At 37.4% G+C, this 20889-nt stretch overlaps 1 protein-coding gene across 4 annotated transcripts in view; it reads left to right on the forward strand.

The window, feature by feature from the left end:
- Positions 1–20889, forward strand: part of sema5a (sema domain, seven thrombospondin repeats (type 1 and type 1-like), transmembrane domain (TM) and short cytoplasmic domain, (semaphorin) 5A) — a 225063-nt gene that overhangs the window by 2262 nt on the left and 201912 nt on the right. The window lies entirely within an intron of this gene.

A 20889-nucleotide genomic window follows, 5' to 3' on the forward strand; every position in this document is an offset into this window, starting at 1 on the left:
ATGTTGTATTGGAAATTTATAACAATATCCACATATTATGAAATTTTGAAATCTAAACAACGCCACACTTAGAAAAGTAATACTCATTTAGGTATCGTTTACTTTTGATGATACACTTTGGGCTCATCGTTTTAATTACTTCAGAGCACCAGTGGAAGGTACTATTCACTGCAAAGTGTGGATTTATTGAGCATATTACCAATTTGTAGAAATAAAATTCCTGAGGAATATGAAGAGTAGTTTAAAAGTTATTTGAAATAACTTAAATATTTTACAAGGAGATCTGTTTCCAAAGAAGACGCATTTTAACGTTTCAAACGTTAATATGCTTTCATAACTTGTGTGTGGGTTGGGATGAGTGTTGTACTTTAACCTCCTTAGACTTCTCTGCGCTGAATATTTAAATAGGATGCACTCTGGCGTGAAATCAGCGAAAGGGTCGCTCCCGTGCAATTGCTTGATCATGTCAATATGCTGTTCTGTGAATGGGTTTCGTCAAATTTGTGAGCTTCACGGTGAAATCAATTATCACTGCCAGTGAAAGTAGCAATATTAAATGCATTTATATGGAATTATTTTTACAGTTTGATTTAATGGTCATACATATGTAATATTCTGATATAAAATTGTACAATTTAAAGCGAAAAGCATTTTTCTTAACAAATTATTAACTACACTTATGGAGTAACAATCTCTGTAGTATTCGGATTTTCAACATCATGTAAACGACAGGTTTAGCAATCTGACATTTTCACAGCTTGGGGGCGCTGTTGAATATACCAAGAAAAGGTCAGATAACGTCAAGACTCTCCCAACAACAAAAAACAAAATCAATCCGATTTGTTAGACACTGATACAGCAGCATCGAGCCTGTCATTGAAACACCATTAATTTATATTGATCAGTAATTTAAATTGCTTTAAAGCAAGTTTCGTTTATGTTTAATGAGATTCAAGTATTGGGTTTAATAGATGAAAATGACGCATGGGTATATACAGTGGCATGTATGTGATTGATTAAGTTAATAGAGTGGCTGTTGGAGTACATTCGTTCGAATTTTAAACTTAAGAGTGCAAATCCACTATTTTGATTTCGTTTCAAATGTTTGAAATAAAAAGAAACAACGGATTATTACGGAAAAGAGCGAGATAATCTATAATTTGTTTCAGATCGTTCCAGTGTAAAAACAGGGGCGTTGAGGTATTTATTAGTCTTCAGCAGTACTTTTCTCGTTTTGTCATAACATTGGTTTTGTACCAACCATGTTTTCTTATTTTGTTATTTTAAGTAGCTGATCTGGGAATTATTAGAACTGAAGCATTTACGTATTTGTAAATGTTTGGGTTTTTTCCATACATTTATATGATAGCTAATGTATGATGGAGTATGTTGAATTTTTAAGGAATGTTAACATACAACTTAGCTTATGTAGCTCGACACTACATCTTAGATAAACAATTTTGCATTTTAAGTCAGCACTGAATAAAGTTGCTTTGGAACATTCTAAAATGCCTTGGTTTACCACCTCAACAAAGCTCCTTTATCAGAAGTAATCAGATTAGTGGCCCTGAATTGCAAGAAGCCAATTGTTCAAAATGTTCTGGCAGCATTATTGTATGAGTTGAATGCCTGAAGCATCAAGACACAATTTTATACTGAAACAGGTTGCAGTGGGGATCGGTTTGTACACCATGTTATCCCTGTTTATCTTTTTCATGCATCTGCTTGTGTAGTGGAATGAATGTCACAGCTACACTTTTGAAATATCTGGTATCCATTGCTTAAAGTAACAACTTCATCAAGAAGACAATTGACTTGTTCATTAAATTGATACTCAATTGAATACCTCCTGAAAACACTTTAGCTCTGATTTTCCTGTGATAATGGTTATATTACTTTTTCTGATACCCATTTTCATACTTCTATATATTTGATAACCTTGAACGTGAATGTAAGTGATTTTTATTGTGTATTTTGAAATTATTTTTTAGGATGTAGGCATCAGTAGGAAGTTTAGTTTCTCAGAATCAGGTTTAATATCACTGACATATGTTGTGAAATTTGTTGTTGTTTTTTATATATATATTAGTATGTGAGCCTATATATGTTAAATAAAGTGCAAAAAAGGAGTAAAATAGTGAGGTGGTCTTCATGAGTTGGTTCATTGTCCATTTTGAAATCTTATGGTGGAGGAAGGAAGCTTCTCTGGTGTGTGCCTTCAGGTTCCTGATGGTAGTAATAAGAACAGATCATGTCCTGGGTGATGGAAGTCCTTAATGATGGATGCTGCCTTTTTGAGGCATCGCCTTTTGAAGATGCCCTCAATGCTAAGGATGTTAGTGTTCGTGGTAGCTGAGTTTGCAGCCCCCTGCAGTTTTTCCACTCCTGTGCAATGCCCCTTCCATACCGGATGGTGAGGCAACCAGTTAGCATGCTCTTCACAGTATATCTGTAGAAATTTGCTAGCAAATTTTAATAGCATTTCTTAGCAAATCTCCTTGAACTATTGGCGTTGATGTGCCTTCTTCATAATTGTATTAACGTGTTGGCCCAGGATAGATTTTCAGGAGATGTTGTCACCCAGGAACTTGAAACTGCTCACCCTTTCCACTGTGACCACTCGATGAGGACTGTTGTGTGTTCCCTTGACTTCCCTTTCCTCAAGTTCACAACCAATTCCTTGTCTTATTGACAGTGAGTGCAGGGTGGTTGTTGTGACACCACTCAACAAGCTAATCTATCTCACTCTTGTACACCTCCTCATCACCATCTCAGATTCTGCTAACAATAGTAATGTCATCTGCAAGTTTATAGATGGTGTTTGTGCTGTGCACAGCCTCACAGTCATGGGTGTAGAGAGAGAGTAGAGCAGTGGGCTAAGCAAGTATTCTTGAAATGCGCCAGTGTTGATTGTCTACAAGGAGGAGATGTTATTTCCGATCTGCATTGGCTGTGGTCCCCCAATGAGGAAGCCAAGGATGCAGTTGCAGAGGGAGGTACAGAAGTCCAGGCTTTGAAGTTTGTTGATTAGTGCTGAGGGGCTGGTAGATTTGAATGCTGAGCTATGATCGATAAACAGCAGGCTGATGTCGGTATTGCTGTTGTCCAGGTGAGTGCAGAGCCAGTGAGATTGCATCCACTATAGCCCTATTGTGGCAGTGGGTCCAGGTCCTTGCTTAGGCAGGAGTCGATTCTGGGCGCAAAGCACATCATCACAGTACATGTGAGTGCAACTAGGTGATAGTCATTGAGGCAGTTCACCCTGTTCTTTTTGAGCACCAGTATGATCGTCATCCTTTTGAAACAGTTGAAAACCTCCGATCACGGCAGTGAGAGATTGAAAATGTCCTTGAACACACCTGCCAATTGGTTGTCACAGGTTTTCATCGCCCTGTCAGGTACACCAGTGGGACCTGATGCTGTGTGAGGGTTCACTCTCTTGAAAAATGTTCTGACTTTGGCAGAGATCACAGGGTCACCTGAAGCTACAGGGATTCACACATGTGTAGTTTTATTCTCCCTTTCAAACCATGCAGAAAATGTGTTGAGCTCATCTGGGAGAGAAACATCACAGTCACTTATGATGTTATGTTTTGCCTTGAGGAACTAATGACCTGTAAATCCTGCCAGAGCTGATATGCATCCAACTCTGTCTTTAACTTCAATCAGAATTGTATTTTCACTCTTAAAAATGCGTCCATAGGTCATATCTGGACTTCTTGTAGAGTTCTTAAAAGCCATAGATCTAGCCCTCAGCAGACTATGAATCTCCTGGTTCATGTTCTCAAAGGCACGCAATCACAGGTCTTTATGAAGTCGGTGCCAACTGTGGCATATTCAGTCAGATTCAAAGGTGGATCTGTGAATATTGTCCAGTCCATCAGTTCAAAGCATTTCTGTAAGCTCTGCTCTGTTCCCTTGACCATGCCCACCAAGGATGCTCCAGGATTGAATTGTTCATAATTTTAAGCCTTTTTAAATACAGATTTGTTCATATTTTAGAAATTAATGTGTACATAATCTTTCTAATCAGTACAATTTGATAAGAGTGACATGTATGCTTTTTTGTTTGCATTGTTTAAAACCACATGCCCTAATGTTTTACTGTATATTCTTAAAAAGTATATATTTTCAATAGGTAAATAATAATGATCCTGTTAATGGAGTCAGACAGGTTTTCTAATAACAATTATATAAGCATTGTTTATGGAATTATTTTATCAAAAGCATTTGGAATTGAAAGGAAAAAATTTCTTAGCTACATTTTTAGTATGTGTTTGTAAATGTTATTAATTATAATGTTATGTATTTTAAGGAATATCTTAAAAAAATTCAGAATGAAAAACGTTTAATTGTTTGGTTAATAGTTTAGTTCCTTGGGGTGCAGATCTCGGACAATCTCACCTGGTCCAGGAACACCACTGGGATTGTGAAACGAGCCCAGCGGAGATTGCACTTTCTGAGGAAGCTTAAACAAGCATTACTCCCCACTAACATCTTAACTACATTCTACAGAGGAGTGGTTGAGAGTGCGCTGACCTTTTGCATCACAACCTGGTACTCCAGCTGCAGTGCTGCCAACAAAGAAGCCTTGCAGAGGGTGGTTAGGGGAGCAGAGAAGGTTATTGGGGTCTCCCTACCTTCTGTCCAAGACCTCTTTCAGAGTCTATCATTAAAGACCCCTCACACCCTCTCCATGAACTGTTTGTTCTTCTGCCATCAGGTAAATGTTACAGGAGCATCAAAACTAAAACCACAAGGCTACTAAACAGCTTCCTCCCACAGGTGGTCAGACTGCTAAATAGCTGCTCTACCTGACTCTGCTTTGGACACTTTTAACTTGCACTGGACACTTATAACTTGATTTTAACTGACATGTGGCTGTTGTATTTTACTATTTATTGTTATGTTTATTATTTAGTGTTGTGTTTGTTATGTTATGATAGCACTGCACATGGGAAACGCTGTCTCATTCTGCCCTGCAGAGCTGATGTACGGTTAGAATGCCAATAAAGTTTTTGAATCTTGAATAAAAGAACAATGTTAGAACTTTGCTGTATCAATATCCACCTGGATAGGAATAAATTCATAAACAAATTATGTGTATCAAGATACCTACATTAACAGGACCTTTTCATGTGTGAAGTTACAGATCATGAGCCAGAGTGTTGATATTTTGAGAAGCACGTATTATGTAGGATGTATTATTCATTTGTCACTTACTTCCTAAATGAAACACAAGAAGATTCATGGAATCATGACTTATTTTCCTTCCTGCACCATTAAATATAATATTTGCTGTAATCCGCCATAACATATTTCATCAAATTAAATCAAATTATTGATGTCTGGCTTTGTCAATTTGCATCATTATCTGCTGCCATAAAGATCTCCTATCAGCAGGTACTAGCTGTAAAATGCTGCAGCTTAAATGCTGAGTAATAAGTAGCATACAGATTTTGTTAACTTCAACATTTGTTGTGGATGACTGATAGCGCTGCTGTCTTTTAAAATATACTCCAAGGTCTCAGTGAAAGGGAAATGGAAAAGGTAAACTAATTCTCTAAAGACGTGAGTCATTCCAGTCAACCCATTCATCTTTACCTTTCTGTGTTATGATTCATGTATGAGTCAGTTGTTATTTTCAAGGATCGAGGCATGACTATGTGCACAGAAAAACATTTGAAATAATATTTTTAAAATGTCAAGTTTGTTAATTTTATTTAGTAGTATAAGTTGTTTCTTTTCAAAATCTGTATTTTGAAACAGATCATAAGAAAGTAACACTTTGGTAATCTGAAACAAAACTTTATTACAACCATTATTCAGAAGTATAACATGTGGGGAAAAACTGGAGAAAACAAACAATTGAATTGCTGTGAATTTTCAATTCTGTAATTTTAGGGTTAAGAGAGGACCAGAAAGGTGCTTACGTTTTGAAGGAAGCCATGTTTTGCCATAGGTTACACCATCTGTTTCAAAGTTGTTGTGACTTTGCTGCCTGCCATGCACCATGTGGCCTTGTGTATTAAGTGCCAATGTTGTGATCATACTAACTCATTCAGTACTTCTTCATTCTTTGCTCAGAGAGAGGAACCTGTCTTATTCTTACTCCTGATACTAGCTTTAAAGTTTTGAGCAGGTTAATGCTAGGTTGAAAAGCCATATTGGTGCATCCATTTCAATTTGTCTTATTTGTTCAAGGAATGTTGAAATTTATTTCTGCTCCCAATTGTACCTGAACTGTGGAGATAATAAAGGGGCAAACGCACTGTTGGACTAGGCCAGGGGTCAGCAACCTTTACCACTGAAAGAGCCACTTGGACCCGTTTCCCACAGAAAAGAAAACACTGGGAGCCGCAAAACCCGTTTGACATTTAAAATGAAATAACACTGCATACAACGTTTTGTTTTGCCTTTATGCTATGTATAAACAAACTATAATGTGTTGCATTTATGAAATTGATGAACTCCTGCAGAGAAAACGAAATTACATTTCTGCATGCAACAAAAACATTTTGACCTCCGAAAAAAAGACGTTGGGTTGAAGGTTACTTTTAAGTAAAATACTCAACGTCTATTTGAGTCCTTCTTGTATTTATGAAAAACGCCAAACTTAAATTTGCCGCCAGCAGCAAACCAAAAATAACGTCAGCCAGCTGTCAACCTGAAAAATAAAAGGACTATTTCACTGAACAATGAAAACATATGAATATACGCAAAATAATAGGCAATTAAAATATTTATCATCCTTGTTCAGATTGACTCACACCTGCCAATGCAGTCGTATTCAGTAGGGATGGATCGATGCTTAGGGGAGTGACCGGGAAGGATAATGTGTTTTTTTTCCTCTCTGAACTCACAGAAGCGTTTCCCAAACGATGTTTGCATTGCGATGATTGCAGAATGTAAATACTCCGAATTTATCAAGTCGTGACCTTGTTTGAACTCTCTCAAATTGGGGAAGTGAGACAATGTGCCTTTCTGTAAATCTCTGGCAAGCAACGTCAACTTGCGCTCGAATGCCAAAACATCCTCCAACATGTGCAGGGCTGTACGTCCTTACCCCGTTGAAGAGCTGTGTTCAGTGTGTTCAGGTGCGCTGTCATGTCTACCATGAAGTGTAGCTTTTCCAGCCACTCTGGCTGTTCCAGCTCAGGAAAGGTGAGCCCTTTGCTGCCCAGGAAAGTTTTCACTTCTTCCAGACACGCGACAAAGCGTTTCAGCACCTCCCCTCTGGACAGCCAGCGATAAAAACACGCTGTAGAGGTGTGCTACACGCAGTCAGTAAACTGCAGTCAAAGATAGCTTTATTCGAACTAAACAGCCTTGCTTTTAAGCCTCCCTCAACCCGCCCCCCATGGGCGCGGATGCTGCAAAAGACACGTACTCACAAACCCCCGTGGGCTATTTCCCTTAGCCTGAACGCTGGCTAATTGTGAGCCGGTTCGGATGTGTCAGGAAATGGGTCGCCACAACGTCTTATTTAGATTGTACAAGATCACCATAATCTTCAAATTTAGATTTACATTTCAAAAACTAACAAACTAACATAAAATACATTTTAATTAAATACTGACCATGTCGCGATGTGCTACACGCAGCGCTAAAATTACGTCACGGAGTCGGTAACTGCAGTCGAAGGAAAAAACTTTATTCGAAATCTTCAGCCTCACTTTTAAGCCTCACTCAACCTGCCCCCATGGCGCAGAGGCTCCAAAGCTCTGTGCTCGCAAACCCCCCTAGGCTATCTAATTGTGAGTCGGTTCGGATGTGCCAGGAAAAGGGTCGCCACAACCAATTATTTCTCAAAGCAACAGGGAGCCGCAGCACAGACGTAAAAGAGCCACATGTGGCTCCGGAGCCGCGGGTTGCCGACCCCCGGACTAGGCTGTCCTTAAGAAAGTTAGTAAGTTACTTAGGTTTTTAATGAGAATCTACTGGAGGTATCAGTCATACTAGTAAAATTTGTTTTCTTTAGAGATAAAAGGCCCTTGCAGCCCAACTTGCCTGTGCCATATAATTACACTCATATGGCCAATTAACCTGCAAACCCATCTTTGTGAGGAAACTGGAGCGCCAGAATAAAACTCTGGCGGTCACAGGGAGGATGTACAAACTCCTTACAGACAGCAGCAGGATTGAACCTGAGTCACCGGCCGTGTAACAGTAGTGCGCTAACCCCTTATTAGTTCAATATAAATTCAGCTGTCATGGTAAAAGTGAATCCATGTTTCCTGACCAAATGGATCTCAAGATAATTATAGAACCATAGAACATTACAGCACAGAAATAGGTCTTTTGGCCCTTCTTGGCTGTGCCGAACCATTTTTCTGCCTAGTCCCACTGACCTACACCTGGCCCATATCCCTCCATACACCTCCATACACTTCTTATCCATGTACATGTCCAAGTTTTTCTTAAATGTTAAAAGTGAGCTTGCATTTACCACTTCATCTGGCAGCTTATTCCACACTCCCACCACTCTCTGTGTGAAGAAGCACCCCCCTAATCTTCCCTTTAAACTTTTCCCCCTTCACCCTTAACCCATGTCCTCTGTTTTTTTTCTCCCCTAGCCTCAGTGGAAAAAGCCTGTTTGCATTCACTCTGCCTATGCCCATCATAACTTTATATACCTCTATCAAATCTCCCCTCATTCTTCTGCGCTCCAGGGAATGAAGTCCTAGCCTATTCAACCTTTCTCTGTAACTTAGTTTCTCAAGTCCCGGCAATATCCTTGTAAAGCTTCTCTGCACTCTTTCAACCTTATTAATATTCTTCCTGAAATTCGGTGACCAAAACAGCACACAATACTCCAAATTCGGCCTCACCAATGCCTTATACAACCTCACCATAACATTCCAACTCTTATACTCAATACTTTGATTTATAAAGGTCAATGTACCAAAAACTCTCATTACTACCCTATCTACCAGTGGCACCACTTTTAAGGAATTTTGTATCTGTATTGCTAGATCCTTCTGTTCTACTGCACTCCTCAATGCCCTGCCATTTACCTTGTATGTTCTATCATGGTTTTTCCTTCCAAAGTGCAATACCTCACACTTGTCTGTATTAAACTCCATCTGCCATTTTCAGCCCATTTTTTCCAGCTGGTCCAGATCCCTCTGCAAGGTTTGAAACCTTCCTCACTGTCCACTACACCTCCAATCGTTGTATCATCAACAAATTTGCAGATCCAATTTACCACATTATCATCCAGATCATTGATATAGATGACAAATAACAATGGACCCAGCACTGATCCCTGTAGCACACCACTAGTCACAGGCCTCCACTCAGAGAAGCAATCCTCCACTACCACTCTCTGTCTTCTTCCACTGAGTAAACCAATTTACTACCTCACCATGAATACCTAGCGACTGAATCTTCCTAATTAACCTCCTGATGCACCATCAATAACTCACTCTGAGACGTAAAGGTGAGATATCGGCTTTTATTGACTGGAAGAAGGAACAAGCAGTGGTTGACCACCATATTACATCCTGGAGACTGAGAGGCCGGGCTCAGGCCTCAATCGCCTTTATACAGGGGTCCATGGGAGGAGCCACAGGAGCAGTCAGCAGGGGGCGTGTCCAGACAGGTATAGGTAGTTCACCACACCTCCCATGCGGGACCTTGTCAAAGGCCTTACTGAAGTCCACGTAGAAGTCCATGTAATTATCTATTATGCTGTTGTACACTCGATCTATCAACTGTGGCAATTGCCAAGGGTTCATTGTTTTAAACTTCTGAAATGTGCTGCAGGATGACTTTTGCAATTCAGAAAGCTAAAACTCCAACTATCTGAGACATCAACATTATTCTGTTCCAACGAATTCATCTTTATAGAAAGTTCTAGCAGATGAAATTGACAAAGTCCAAGTGGTTTTGTAGTGTTACAGTTCACTGCTATCCAAAATCTAATCATTTGCCTCAATTATATTAGCAATGAAATTTGATAACCATCTGTATTACAGTATATAATCTAGATCATTATTGTCCTAGCTTTTCCTTTCAATTTAGATATTGCTTAGAAATCCAGTCTTGGGCATTCAAGAAAACTGAGATATGATCAGCAAGAATCAAAAGTTTTTAAAAAAACAATAATTAAAAAAAAATCCATGTTATCCAAGCTATGTAATGAAATAGATATTTGAATGGTTTCCATTGTAGATGTTGCAAAAAGAGGCATGGTGAATAAATGAAAAGCAAGAACTATGGACCACGTTGAGTAGACTGCCATGAATATTTTGTGCAGTGTAGTCGTCACATTATTAGAAAGAATGGAGGCTTTGGAGAAGGTGCTGGAAAGGTTCACCAGAATGTTGCCTGGGTTAGGGAATATTAACTGTTAAGGAGAGGTGGACAAACTTAGATGGTTTTCTCTGGAGTTGAGGGTTAACCTGCTAAAAGTTTATAAAAGCGATGAGAGTCATAGATAAGGTAGATGTGGTGGAAATGTCAAATGCTAGAAGATGCATTTTTAAAGTAAGAGTGGGAATATTTAGAGGAGAATTGTGAAGAAAGCTTTTTACAGAGTATGATATGTGCCTGAAATGTGCTGCCGGGGAGATGTTAGAAGCAACACATAAGAGGCATTTAGGCAGGCACGTGAACAGGCAGGGAATAGAAATATGGATCATGTACAGACAGATAGGATTATCTTTAGATTGGCATCAAGGTTGGTGCAGACATGATGGGCCCAAGGGCCTGTTCCTATGTTGTTCTGTTCTATGCTCTGTATTTTAAACAAGATTTAGTATTTCTGTTGTGTGACCTTTTTCATGAGTGTTTAGAAGAAAATGGGCATCGTGATATGACTCAAGGAAATCACCAATAGCACTGGTGATTTCTGTTTGGCAGAATAGGCTCTGTAAAGCACTAGTATTGTTACAAATACAGGTTTTTTTTCATGTAATGTGTAAGAACATTTGGGCATATTGATATACACAACATGTAGGTTTCAGAACAACAAAGAGTGTAGTAAAGGCCACCAATTATTTAATTGTGTAGTAATTATTATCTTGGGGATTAAAATTGAGATCAGTTCAGTTTTAAAAACAAATGCCATCTGTATTAAAGAAAATGAAATCAATTCTTGCTTTCAATCATATAGTATTATGCCTCTTAATTTCTTTAACGTGCAACTTCCACAACTTGACCAGGATTTACATACAATGTTGGTATCTCAGGTTTGGCCTTCTTTTTATCCCTAAAATGTTATCTACATGAATGAAGAAAGCCTTACAGGCAATATATATATTGTACAGCCTCACTTAAAATTATCTGTTGTATTGAACAAATTTTGCTGGTTATACAGTATATTCTGATATTCTTAAAATTTTGTAATTTCAGATAAATTTAATTCATTTATTGCTTTGTGCTTTTTTTATAATACATGTGTAAATGTAGCAATGAAGATTAATTCAAATAATCATTATGTCAGAAGTGGAAGTGCAAAACCTAACTAAAGTTCTGCATCACAAATGCTGAAAACATTGATCTTGCATTATATTCCAAAGTTTACATCTTTTCACATGGTTTGAGCTGGAGATTTAAAGACACCTCAGTTGTGGGAAGCAAATTGTTAAGTGAATGAAGGAGTAAAATAGCTTCACTGATATCTAAAACAAAGATAAATTATGATAGGAATAGCACTTTACAATTTTCAGGAGAATATTAAAAACAAATACCCATGTGAGATGAAATTTTAAACTGTGCACAATAGTTCAGTACAGTAAACCTGAGGTGATTTTTGCATATGACATTAATTAAGAAGCAGCCAGTGAAAATTGTGCTTACATATCATCCTTTTCCCTGTGTTTCATAAAGCTTACAAGCTCAAAGTGCTATTTTTGTACATTAATAAAAAAAATGCATGTGAAATCTTTGTAATAAGATTTCTGCTCAGCTCAGTTGGAGGGAAAATGAAGCAGATGAATTAATTGCATTGGTGATACATTTTACTGGGTATAAGTTCAACAAACAATTTTGACTTTATAGTTCATATTTGTGAGAATTTTAACTAATTTATGTCATGCTGTTAAACAGCTGAAAACTGTTTTGTATTTAATTAATATAATTTCAAATTATATAAGTTAGAAAATATTTTCTGTTAACAAAGCCTGTGTGTGAGATGTATTAGTCATTGTACAGAATGTGGATACTTTTGGCAAGGCTGCTATTTGTTGACATTGATGGTCTAGTGAATTAGTGATGGGTGTTTTTGGAGCAAAGATGTGGTTTAGTGACTTGGTAAACTTCAGGGCAAGATGTGTCATATTTTTTCTTAAAATCATTGGCTGTCAAGCTTGCTTTGCCATATTTTTAAAAAAGCCCCACCTCTGATCTGATTGCGACCATAAATCTGTATTCCTATGTATCCACAATAAGCTTGCACCCTCTTGCTTATCAAGTATCAACCTTTAAAATATTGGCTTTCTTCCACTGACCTTTTAAGAAGAGGTTGCAAGAGAAAAATCTCTCATTATCTCTGTCTTAAGTAAGTGGCTCCCTAGCTGTGACCCCATAACTCTAGATTTTCCTTTGATCAGAAACATGCTCTCCATGTCCACTATGTCAAGATCTTTCAGGATCTTGTACGTTTCAATCAAGATGCTTCTCTCAATTCTAAACTCCAGCCAATGAAAGCCTATTGTGCCTCATCTTACTTCATGAGACTATTTGCTTAATCCGTGTATTACTCTTATATTCTATTTATGAATGCTTCCAATGCATTAATATCCTTCTTTAAGTAAGAGACTATTACTCTGACCAGCAGCTTAATCCCATCCTAAAGAACTTTCATATTCACTATATATTAGGTGAAATGTTTAATGGGGAGATGAGGAGGAACTTCTTCATTTAGAGGGTGGTGTGAGTGTGGAACGAGGTGTCAGCCGAAGTGGTGGATGAAGGTTAGATTTTAACATTTCAGAGAAATTTGGATAGGTTCATGGATGGGACTGGTATGGAGGGCAATGGTCCAGGTGTATGTCAATGGGACTAGGCACATGAAAATTTTGGCACAGACTAGAAGAGTTGAAGGGTCTTTTTCTGTGTTGTAGTGTTTTTGTTACCTTTCTTAATTGGACTTGCATGCTATCCTTTTGTAAACCAAGTTATTAGAATGCCCAGTTCCCTTTGCATATTAGAGCTCTTCAATATCTCATTATTTAGATAGTAAACTGTACCATTTTCCTTGCCACAATGTATAATTTCCCACATTTTACTTAATTTGCTCAACTTCTGATGCACTTCCTCATCTTGCCTTCACAACTTGCTTTCCTATTTTATGCCATCAGCAAATTTAGCAATGGCACCTTAATGCCCTTGTTTATGTAATTTATATAAATTGTAGCAGCTTGACACTCCTCCTGCTTCCCCCCACCCCCCACCCATTACATAAAACTCGTTACAGACACTCAATCAGACAAAAATCATTCATGCCTATTCTTGATTTTTGCTAGCTGTCCAATCTTCTATCCATACCAATATATTACCTCTACATCAGGAGGGTTTACTTTTTATAATAACCTTTAATGCAGTATCTTACTAAATGCCTTCTGGACATCCAAATATAATGCTTTCCCCATTATCTGCATACCTGTGTTTACTTTAAAGAGCTCCACAAATCGGTAGCTCTACAAATTACTCAATTCCATTTCACAAGGTTGACTTTGTCTGATCAGCTTGAATTTTTCTAAGTGCTCGGCTGTAATGTCTTTAATAATAGCTTCTAACATTTTCCCTATGCTGTTAAGCTAATTGGCCTGTAGTTTCCCACTTTCTGTTCTCCTGTTTGAATAAAGGTATCACATTATTTTTCAGGCTAGTGGAACCTACCGAAAATCTAGTGAATTTTGGAAATTTTACACCAATGCATTAACTATCCCCGACAGAGTGACTTGTTAAAGTTTTATTTATAATTTTACTTTTTAAAGTTTTTAATTATAAAATTGAAGCGGTGTATTAATTTCCTACTGCCTGTTTGCAAATTTCAGACTGCTTCATTGGATCATATTTAAGCTAATTGCTAAATCTCAACAAAAGACTGATTTAAAAAAAGATTAATTTTAGAAAGGATTTATGAAAGAAATTTCCTTAGAAAACACAGAAAAGTTTAGATTGGTGAATGAAAGGAAACCACTGTATCTTGTGTAAACAGTTCTCTTTATCACTCCTTACTCTCGTAACTAATTCCATTTGCTTCCTCACCTCTGCCTTGGTTTGAAGTCAGTGGTTCACAATCTTGGTCTGGTTTCATTGCTTGTTTAAACCTTTTGATAAAGCCTTGTTAACACTATTGTCCGCTGATTGCACTCTATACAGAAGCATATCCAAAATTCTGCAGACTAAATTCAAACTTCAACCATCTCTCTCTCACATAATCACTGTCTCACACTATATTTTGTTGGCATACATGAGCTCTACTATTGCTTCAGCTCGAAATTTTCATCCCTCAGTTCAAATTGCTTCAAGCCTCGTTCTCTCATTTTTTTTTGTACGAACTTCTCCACATCTATCAAACTCCAAGAATGTTGCCCATTCTTTTATTCTTCACTTTATTTACCCTACCTATCACTGGGGTCTCACCTTTCAATCAGTGAAGCTTTAAGCTCTGACTTTCCTTGGTGAAACCTCTGTTCATACTGATGAGCTTCCATAAGACTTTTCACTGGATCCATTTATTTCTGGTGGCACCTTCTTTGAATTGTTGTTTTTGTCTGATTAAGTTTCTGTGAAGTGCCTTTGTTAAACAAATACAATAAACTTAATTTTTAAAAATTCTAAGTCTTTATTTCAGGATTCTGTAACTATAGAATCACACTTGCACTCTCATCTCTCTGAAATTGTACTCACTTTAGAAGTGCATTCTTTGTATTATATTGCCTTTCCTGTTAAAATGTATCACTTCACTCAATTCTGCATTCAAATTCATCTACAATGTTTCTTCCACCTATCAATACCATATTCATGTGAAATCTCTTAGCAGCATGCTTCTTTTACAAATCTTGCCATGCTTCTAAGTATTGTGTCATTAGATAATACTCAATTATAAGTGCAGCATCATTGGTTTGGATTTTGTGAGGAAATGTGAATGCTCAGGTCAGAATTGCTTGCTTTAAGAGCCAAAATTGCTGACATCCAAGCCCTGATGTTGAAATTCTCATGGAGTCCAGTATGTTCCCACATTTCTGTGAAATTCTGATCTTTACTGACAAAATACTTGGTATATATGTCTATATTTACTTATTTAATACAATAGGAATCCTGAGGATCTGATTTTGCTTAATTTAATAATCATATCACTGCAATTAGAATAGCCGCTGATTTTGGTGATCAGACAATTCTGCAAAGTCAGACTTTCAGAAAGGATTAATATATAATTCACTTTGTCATGGGATGTGGTCATTGCAGGCTCGGGCAACCATCATAATCTTTTGAATATTTTTTTAAAAATTTATGTTTCTGAATACCAGCAATGTTATTGATACCATGGACTGTTGTAAATAGGATTTCTAAAACCCCCAAATTGCAATGTGTACTAATCTCAATCAGTCACACCCCAACTGCTTCCAAACATTCACACTTTGATCATTGCCAACTTTTAAATAGTTATGTATCAACCAGTCAATTGCTGGTAATTTTACTCATAATGTTCTTCCCTACATGCCACTATGAAAACAATATATCCAAACTAGCTACATAAGAGCACTTTACATTTTGATTCTAGTGACAGCCACCATTTTGAGAAGCCACTCTCTGGAGGGTCAGTGTGCCTCCAGACCTTCTCCACTAGTTATTAACAAATTACCTCTGCTGCCATTTGTGGGCTTGTAGTCAAGTCAGTAAAGCAAATGTGTTATTAATTTTGGCTGCTGTTCTACAGATGCTAATCTAAATCTAATTTTCAAAAAGTTTCTGTTATAAATCATCACCTTTTATCTGAACAGCTGACTATTGTTTATGCCACATAGTTTGTAGGATTATTTTATGCCAGTAACTTAGGCTGAAAGTTAAACTTTGTGTTTGTTCAGTTCAATAATATCAGAGAGAACAGTAGATATGTAAAAACAAAGTTCAATTAGGCTGCAGTGGTTTATGCTTTAGTTGTGGAATTAGGTCTCTTGCCTCGGTTTCTATTCTTTTTCACTGATCGTTGCCATCAGTATATGGTCCTCTTACTGCCCAGTCCATTCCTGTCTGTTCCCACAGTTCTACGTTGTTTTGTGTCTAACTCTGATAGCTTTATCAAACCTCCTGACACCAGGCACTTAGGCAGTTTGATGATTTGGGTCTTCCTGGATGCAATTACCTCCACTTCTCCATGTATATTGTGCATTATGTCTCTAGATCGCCACCCCAACCTTCACTGGGCTGAATCCTCAAACTGCATGGGCTTCCTCTGGCTGTTCCTGTTTCCAGCCATGCATGGGTTGAGGTTAGTAAGCTGTGGGCGTGCTATGTTGGTGTCAAAAGCGTGGTGATGCTTGTAGGCTGCGGCAGCTCAGCTTGGATGTGTCGGTTGTTGGCACAAGCATTTCACTGCATGTTCCGATATATATGTGACAAAATAAAGCTGATCTTGTTTTATCAGTAAAGTCTTCATTTACCACCATTCTCCTGTGCCTGACTGAAATTCTGGTCATTCTAAACAAGACGTCCTGGAATTTTATGTCTATGTATGTGATACTATTTTCCCTGGAGAAGTTGCCACTCTAGGAATCTGTTCCAGAAATGTCTTTATATGGAATATGTGGAGCTTGCTTTCTCCTGTTCAATATGAACATAATTCATTCAAGCTTTTCACTCAATTGCTGCTGTGATATAGGTAATATAATGACTCAAAAAGAGTTACTTTCCCCAAGCAGTAAGGCTGATCAACACCTCCACTGACTGACTTTCACACCTCCAACCACTTCTACTTTATTATTTACTGTCAGTCATCTTATATACAGACGCTCCAGTGCCTGGCATCTCTTTATAGACATACAATCAATCTCTGTACAGTATATATAAAAATAAATATATTTATATATTTACATATTTATATATGTATTTATATTTGTTGTGTTTTTATTATTGTTTTTTTTATCTTCCTGTGTTTTTTTTTCTGGGCTGTATTAACACTTATTTCATTCTCCTTTACACTTGTGTACTGAAAATGACATTAAACAATTCTTGAATCTTGACTAACATGTCTGTCTTTTCTCAGGCATACACTCTCCTTCTCTCTGTTTCAAAATAGATATTTAGATTCCTGTTATATCCCCAGTCTTAGTTTTCCTTTCTGTTATGTTTTGTAACTTTAAAACACTAAATTAATTCAAAGGAAGACACCAGAGTCCAAGAGTACATATTTACTTTAAGTGAGGCTTCCACTTAACACATGGTCACATGATGACGTAGGCATTTCACGTATTTATACATATAACCCATAATAAATTATTGAAGCAAACAAGAATGCTTAATCAAGATATATACAAGATTACTCAAATATTATATGTACTTCCCAATAACTTTGATTATTCTTCATTTTTCACCTTGGGCGTTACAGAGAACTTTACTGCAAATATTGCTATCATCTCCCCATGGACACTTGCAGATGTTGGGTCCAAACATTAACATAATAAACTTGATGACATATTGTTTCGACAATGATGTCAGACACATAGTTGAATTTGTCAGTCTATGGGAAAAGAAAGATTTACTCTTATATAGCTCCTGTCACAACCTCAAATTGTTTCAAAACTCCTTATAAATGATAAAGGACAGAGGAGGAAGGGCAGTGAGGTCATGTTAGCCAGTTTGTGCAAAACAGTTGCCCAATGACTGTGCGATACATAGTAGATTATTACTTACTTGAGTTGATTGAAGGCTAGACATAGGCTTGGACATTGAGAGTTGATCCCTCCCTTTCTTCAATACCATGTTGTACTTTTACATCCACTTGGGAGACCTACTGGTCTCCTAAGAAGCTCCCAAGTAGCTTAAGGACAGTAGAGCACTTCCTCAACTGAAGTTAGGCCCATTTCAGTTATTACTTTCTGCTGAAGACTTGGAAGTAGATATTAATCTCACTTATCTTCTGAATCAAAGGCAAAAGTTGATGCAAAAGATTTCATTTTGGTGCATTTTTAAAAACCTCTTCATCTTGTATTTGTGATTTCAATATTTCTATTATTTTAGCAGTGTGTGTATATATAGATTATGTGATTACCTTCCCGCTTTCAGAACATGCTGAAAAAATGTAGCAAGTCACAGGATCTGCGGAAAGGGAGGCAGAATTAAAATTTTGGGTCAATGACTCTTCATCAGAACTGGAGAGATGAACTAGCAAGGCTCTTTCAAGAGGCAGAGGGGGTGAGAGGTGGAGGGAACAGAGGACTAGACCAGCAGATAAAATACTTCTCCAGCTGACAGAATTGTTTTGAATTTATGTGGTTAGTAGATGAATTAAATGTATTTAAATGCATATTCAGGTAATTGCCTGTGTGTGGACGGGAGTGGGGTTAAATATTAGAGAGATATGTGGAGATGGAAAGAGGAAGAGCTGAATTTTGTATCCATCAAAATTATCACCTAACTGCTGAGAAGTGGGGTACTATTTCACATGTTGCACCCAGCGTCCGTATCAAATGTTCCCTGGTTGGGTATGAAACATATGGGCTTTTATTGTGCACATAATTACATCCTCTAACCACTGAACACAATAGAATTGCTCAGTCCCTGTAGTGTAATAACACAGTATAAACAATATATATTTGTTTTGGAAATATGAAATTCAATGTATAATGATTGCGTTTTCCTACTGTGGTGAACATTAATGGTACTTGTGGAACATAGTCTAGGGAGCACCACTCAGCTCCAAAACTAATGCATCCTGATCAGCAACTCAAACATTATCAAAATTGCATGTTTTATTTTATTGTATATTTATAAGTTATCAGTAACTCTCTTAGCTGATACATAACTATTTTATTTACAAAATGAAAGAAGGGTTGGTTTAAAAAAAGATGTTATGGCCAGTGCTTATAATTACATCATTAAATAATACTTTAAATTGAAACAGTCACCTGATTGAAACTGTTAATAGGACCAACAACCATGACAGAAAAGATTTGATGGAGAAATTGCATAACTTCTGTAAATTTTGGAACTTATTCAAAAATTAAAGAATTGGTTTCAGTAGGGAGTGCATCTTGCCACTTACTGTCTGAAGTTGCTTTCCTGAGCTGCAGGTCATTTATAATTTTGAGTCTGTGATGCAGTGAACCATGGAGGATTGCTGCTAGCAGTGCCTGCGGGAAATCCTGATAGTGCAGTGCATAGGTGCTGTTTTATATCAGGTAGGCAGGGATAATCATTCATTAAGACCTCTACATTTCCTTTCACAAATCTTCTATTTTGGACATCAACTGTATTAAAAATAGTTTTCAGCAGAAGCTTGTGAAAGGCAGTTTTGGCTGATTGAAGCTAAACTTTCAAACTACTGGCAGTCAGATAGCATTTTGCTCTGTACCTCTTGCCCTCAATCATTTACTGACATTTCAACAAATTCTCTATTCACAGACTTTTGAAGGGAACATTTCACTTTTCATTGTCTGAAGAATTGTTTCCTGAATAAACACATTCAAATTTTAAGATATTTCTTTGTAATCTAAGATTTAAAAGCTTGGGTTTCCAAGGCATATGTTTGACTGAAAGTATTACATGACTTCTATCAGTCTTGGTTTCCTGTTATGTTTTGACTGCCATGTCTGTATGTTGATTATGAACTGAACCTAGTTGATTATGAATTGCCTAGTTTAACTTGATCTGTCATTACAGAGATTTAAAGGACCATTTAGGGCTTGATGAGTCCAGATCACAATGGACTTTCATCTCTATATTCCCTGATCATTCAATCTTGTTAACAAAGACAATGTGAATCAGCTTCTTTATATAAAAAAATGACAAATATGCTCAAAGGAGTAATGGTCACCTGATTATCTAACTCATAGATCCAATAGTGCGTTAGAATGGAATGTGCTGGAAGCTTCTACTGAATGCTACTAGTGTGATTCATACCACTGTCTACAATGGTACTCATTAATATGCACCTGGTATTTATATTTAAATAAACTATCATAGTACTTGTTTGAGTGTAGAAAGTAAAATTTCAAGAGGTCTAGTATCTATTATGATCCTACCACCTAATGCTGATTTCACTTGCTAGATCTGGTTAACTTTATTTTGAATTACTCAGCTCTGCGCTGAACTGAGCCTGTGACTGTTGCCTGTTCCAGCTCCTCCGGGCTTTGTGTTGGAGGACTCACTTTTGTTCCAAGTGCTATTTGCTTACTTCTATTATTTGCATGATTTGTTCTTTTTTTCTCTCTGCACATTTGGTGTTTGACAATATTCTTTTTTTATGGGTTCTTTTGGGTTTCTTTTGTGGCTGCTGTAAGGAGACGGATCTTAAGGTTGTATAATGTACGCATGCTTTGATAATAAATATGCTTTGAAATAGTGGTTCAAGAGGGAATGAATGGTCTACAATGAAATTAATTAATTGTGAGCATGTCACATGACTTTCATCTGTGAGAGGTGTGAGTTAGTAATGCCATGGTATTGGTGAGAGGGTTTATTGGTGAGAGTTTATTAAATGTGCAAATGGGTCCTGTGCACATTGCACTAGAGCTATGCACTGCTTGTTTGTAAAAGAAGCGTATTTAGATGGAACTCTTCTGCCTAGCAATACCAGGGAGCTAACAGACTGAATAGATGCCAGAAATGATAGAACTTTGCTTGCCTAGGCCATATCAAAATGTCCTGAAGTTCCTCTCGCATTTCTGTAGTAACAAGCTGCAAATTGGAGTATGTCAGGGCAGTGGGACATGA

Source organism: Hypanus sabinus, chromosome 6 (assembly GCF_030144855.1).
Source record: "Hypanus sabinus isolate sHypSab1 chromosome 6, sHypSab1.hap1, whole genome shotgun sequence".
In the NCBI taxonomy this organism is placed as follows: Eukaryota; Metazoa; Chordata; class Chondrichthyes; order Myliobatiformes; family Dasyatidae; genus Hypanus; species Hypanus sabinus.